Genomic DNA, 5,572 nt, shown 5'->3' with positions numbered 1-5,572 from the left:
TTCTTTTGGGAGGTAACCAGCAAATTCTATTTCTACAGTACTTTTTGCTTTTAAGTGATCTGGGCAGTTTTCTTTTATGGTTTTTTGAAATATATTGTGTATGTTCTTTCTTTGCTTATAGCTTAGAAATTGAAAGAATCTATCAATCACCTCTTGAAAAAGATCCCCAAAATGAAAACTCCCAGGAATATAATAACCAAATTCTAGAGCTCCTAGGTTCAAGGAGAAAATAATACAAGCAGAAAGAAAGAAATAATTCAAATATTGTAAAGCCATAGTCAGGATTGGATGATATTTAGCAGCTTCCATATTCAAGGAGCAGAGTACTTAGAATATGACATTCTGAAAGGCAAAGGAACTAGGTATCTGCAAGAAATCTTTGAATAATTAAGAATAACCTTTTCTGAGTATAATCCTTTGGGGGAAATAGATCTTTAATGAAATAGAGAACTATCAAACATTCTTGATGAAAAAACCAGAACTGAATAGAAAATTTAACAAATACTATTAAAGAGAAATATAAAAGAAAACAATGAGAGAAATGATTATTTTTCTCTTATGCTAACTACCAATTATTAGATTAAGATTAAAGTTTTCCCTCCTTATTTCCTCATTCAGAAACCACCCTTGTAAATTATTTAGCCAGCCTCTGAAAGACACTGCTGAGAGATGATATTGCCAAAATCTTTGGGATATCTACTTTTCAATCTTGCACAAGATCCCATTCAACTAGAAAACCTTGCAAACAGAATCCAAGCTAGGTGAGATTTTGCCTCTGTCTTTAGGACCTTCCATTAAAATTTAGGGTGACTTATGAAGGGGAAAACCAGTCAGAGTAGTCTAGGTAGAGATGGATTCTTCTGTCCAGATTGCTGGGGAGAGGTAAGAGTGGCTGAAGTCACATGAGGTCAGGAAGAGCTGAAGACTTTTTTGACCATCTTTTCATTAATATGTCCATTCCCTCTTTGATTGCTAACTAGTCAGATCTGATTTCCACCCTCAAATATACCCCCTTTCCCAAAGGCTTTTTAAGCACTGAATCTTCTTTAGGAGGCATTTTTTTTTCTGAGAATGCCACTGACTTCTTTTATTAATTATTAGCTAGACATAATAAATTGAATATTACTTATCCAGAAATTATATCTCAGACTTTTTATACATCATAGCATGGTGGACAAATCATAAAGTCACAGTAAAGTTAAACAACTTTCATTCCTATATGGGAAGATGATATATATAACTCCTAAGAAATATTTCATATTAGAGTAGTTAGAATGAGTCTATATAGAAAGCAATGGAGGGCATCCTTGAACTACTGAAGTATAATTTCCTCTTGTCATATACTATGAAAAAGTTCAGTCAACTTTTGTATGTGCAATAGACTCCCCCACCTTGTACATCTCAGCTGGAATAGTATCAACACCTGGTGCTTTGTTGCATGAAAGGGGTCTAATGGCATTTAAAATCTCTTCAGCTGGAACTTCAGCTAGGGAGTGATTGATTTCAACTTGCAGTAAATGGTCAATAGCTTCAGCATTGATTGATGATACTCCATTGAGAACAACAGAATCATGTTCTTATCACTAATCAGTGTGGTACCATCAGCACTGAGTTGTTGAGAAGCACCATAAGTCTTTGGCCCATAAATAGCCTTCAATGCATCATAAAAATGCAATAGTCTCAGTCAACTAGTTGGATAGCTTTGCTGAAATATAGGCTTTCCTTTGGTCTAGGATTCCTGTTCTGACTATTCCTTTGTGGACTTTAGACTGAGTTGAAGTGACTCTGTGACTACTCTTTTTCTCAGAATATCACTTCTAAACATGTTTAGAAGAATTGTACATGTTTAACTTATATTGGATTGCTTCCTGTATTGGGGAAGGAAGGGGAAGGAAAGGAGAAAAAAATTTGGAACACAAAGTTTTGCCAGGGTGAATGTTGAAAATTATCTTTATATGTATTTGGAAAAATAAAATACTATTAAATACCTCCTAGGCAAGGGTCTTTTTCTCATTCCACCTTAGGGTTCATGATCTGGAACTGGGTAATGGGTGACAAAACTGTCAGTTGACATCTGTTTCTGCATACCTGAGCAAAGTTGTGGTGCCTTAGTATGGGTCTGGGACCTAGTTTTTTCCCAGTGTACTGTCTTGTTCCTTTACCAGTCCTTGAAAACTGAAATGCTTCATAATGAATGCTTTTGATTAAATTTTGTTCCTTTTGTCCATAGATTTCTCTATTTCTTTATAATGACTTTGGCTGGAAAAAGGAATCATTGTGATATTTTCTTGGTTTTCCTGATTAGGATTTGATCTGATATATTTTCTAGATATGTTTAGAAGGGGTTTTTTTGGGAGGTGGAGAAGAGGAGAGATACAGAAAGGAAATTCTCTATGTTTCTTCCTACTACTCTGCCATCTTGACTCAACAAGAATTTTTAAAGTTTTATTCAAAATTAAAACTGTATGTACCAGCCCTGTTATGTATACTTCTCAATTCAAAATCACAGTCCTTCCGTAGGGGGAGGACTAAACTTAGGTTCAAAGCATATTGTTGGTCCAAAATCCTAATGTTATATTCCTGGGTCCAAGAATGAATTTTCTTTCATAGTAAGCTAATAGGCAAAATTAACTCACAGTAAAGGTATTTATTGAGATGATATTATAAAGAATTGTAGCTACATAATATTCTCCCCACAAAAATGGAGTTCACTCTCCTATAAATTGAAAGATAAAGGTATAAGAATAAGATTCTGTAGGCCCCGGGCCTCAGTTTCTTTCCATGTCCATGGGAATAATTACAGTACAGTGAACTATTATTCACCCTTATTTTGCAGCTGCTGAATAACCCTGAGAACAAATATAGCTTAAAGAACACCGTCCTGGGTGGATTCTGGCCAAATTCACCAAGGACACATTATCTTTATACTGGAAGTAGCCACTCCAGGAATAAAGCTTCTCTTTTTTGACAGACTCTGGCAGGATTGGCCCTGCTTCTGGATTCACTCAAGCAAGTCGGTATCATTGGCATTTAGCCACCTTTGTTCCCTGGGCTATTTAAGTCATGATAGATCAATACCCAATTGGAATCTCACCCATGGAGAGGATTTTGCCCGGGACCCTCCCGGTCAGGACTTGCAAGTCTGTGATCCAGGATTCCCCAGCCTGAGGTCTGCAAAGTTGGTGCTTCCCCAAATTGGTGATGTATTCTTTCTTTTTTCCTTCTCTAGTCTTGTAATGCTGGAGAAACTGAGACAAGATAGAGATTAGAGAGTTTTTAATATTTTACTTGGGTTTCTGAGAGGGAGAGATAATCTGGAGGCAGAGCAGAATCCATTCTGCCTCCAGGGCTGAATTGGATTTTCCTCTCAAAGAATCCAGCATCAAATGTGAGATTGCAATAATTTATACATGGCTCCAAGTGATTGGGGGAGACAAAGGCAAGGGAAGGAGTCCGAACACTGGTGAATTTCCAGGTAGGGACCATCAATTCAGTTCTGACAGGCTGTGGGTGGTAGTCACTAGAGACAGAAAACCTGGAATTTAGAGCTAGAGGGTACCAATTAGGTATCTGAGATAGGACATCTGGAGTCTTATCTTTTGGATTGCCAGAGTGGCCAGATCTCCACAAACCTAATAATTTCAAACCTAATGAATAGGAAAGGGAGGTTGCAACCAAGGGGATTGAGGCAGAACATGTCAAGGAACAGAGGCAAGACAATTTAGGGAAACTGAGGCAGGACAATACAAGGAAACTGGTACAACAGTCTATCTCTTTGTATTGAACTAGTTATATTAATCATAGAATACATTAAGTGCTTTTGTTGTAAGAACTGCACTGTCAATTCTTGTTTTCCTTTTTTATAATTCATTGTTATATTCATTGTTATTAAACATTTTCATACAACCTGGCATCTTAGGTCTTATGGGAGTAAGCCATTCTGAAGGAGCAAATCATAAATCTTAACACAAATACACAGAGAATAAGTGGAAGACTGCATACAAAGTTGGAGTATATTGATGATATAGCATATATATAAGGAATGCATGCAATCAAAGCAACTAATACTTCAACTGCTGTAGTGCTCAGACTTTCTTTTTTATTATATCTTGCCATTGAAAGTCTTTGCTGGATGGGTGCACAGCTGGGTTCCTTGGACATAATCTTTTTCACAGCTCCACTCTAGATTGCTAGAGACAGTTTTTTTCCCCCTGAATCAGATGTTTGTTCTTTTCTCTGCTGCCAGGGACCATGTTTCTTGAAGCTATTTGTGCGTCTTTGTGTGTGTCCCTAGAAAATATATCATATGCTAAGTGAAATGAGCAGAACCAGGAGATCCTTATACACAGCAACAACAAGATTATACAATGATCAATTCTGATGGACATGACTCTCTTCAATAATGAGATGATTCAAACCAGTTCCAATTGTTCAGTGATGAAGAGAGCCATCTACACTCAGAGAGAGGACTATGAGAAATGAGTGTGAACCACAACATGGCATTCTCACTCTTTCTGTTGTTTGCTTGCATTTTGTTTTCTTTCCCAGTTTTTTTCCCTTCTTGATCCGATTTTTCTTGTGCAACAAGATAACTGTATAAATATTTATACATATATTGGATTTAACATATATTTGAACACATTTAACATGTATTGGTCTACCTACCATCTAGGGGAGGGAGTGGGAGGAAGAAGGGGATAATTTGGAACAGAAGGCTTTGCAAGGGTCAGTGTTGAAAAATTACCCATGCATATGCTTTGTAAATAAAAAGCTTTAATAAAAAAGTATAAAAAAAAGAAAATATATCATATATACATATCGTAAAGATCATATCTTTTAAACTTCTGATCTCTGGGGCTAATTCTGTTCTTGATTCAGAGAATTCACTCTTCCACAGAGCTTTCTCTATCCTTGATTGACTAGGTCTTCTCCCTGCTATTTGTGATATCTTTCATTGGGTGAATAGTTTTAGTGCAAGCACTATTGCCATGGTGGGAGGAAAAAGAAATATCTTTCCCACCCAAAGTGGTTTCTTTTCAAGAACTGAATTCTCCTTCCAAAACTAACTCACTTCCTTGAAGTTATACTTCTTAGAATTATCCCCTATCAACTGCCAAGATTCCTTAACTGACTGCTTGCAGGAGTCCTCAAACTATGGCCTGCGGGCCAGATGCAGGGAAGCTGAGGACGATTATCCCCCTCACCCAGGGCTATGAAGTTTCTTTATTTAAAGGCCCACAAAACAAAGTTTTTGTTTTTACTATAGTCCGGCCCTCCAACAGTCTGAGGGACAGTGAACTGGCCTCCTATTTAAAAAGTTTGAGGACCCCTGGGAGGGTATCTTAATTTTTTTAATGGTCACCAAGATGTGACTGATCCTTCTCCTCTTAGCTACACTTAATTCCATCAGATTTTATCAGTTTTCTTAACATTACCAAAAAGAGTCATAGGATCACAGATGTAATGAATCAGATCCTTCTTTACATTTCCTTTAAGACCTTTAGAGATGACATAGCAGGATGGGTCAGTTGGGGTGGGAAGTCAGTTGCTCAGGAGTGTTCTGGTCAGTATT

Source organism: Sarcophilus harrisii, chromosome 2, assembly GCF_902635505.1.
Source record: "Sarcophilus harrisii chromosome 2, mSarHar1.11, whole genome shotgun sequence".
NCBI classification, from domain to species: domain Eukaryota; kingdom Metazoa; phylum Chordata; class Mammalia; order Dasyuromorphia; family Dasyuridae; genus Sarcophilus; species Sarcophilus harrisii.
This window is presented reverse-complemented; position numbering follows the sequence as displayed.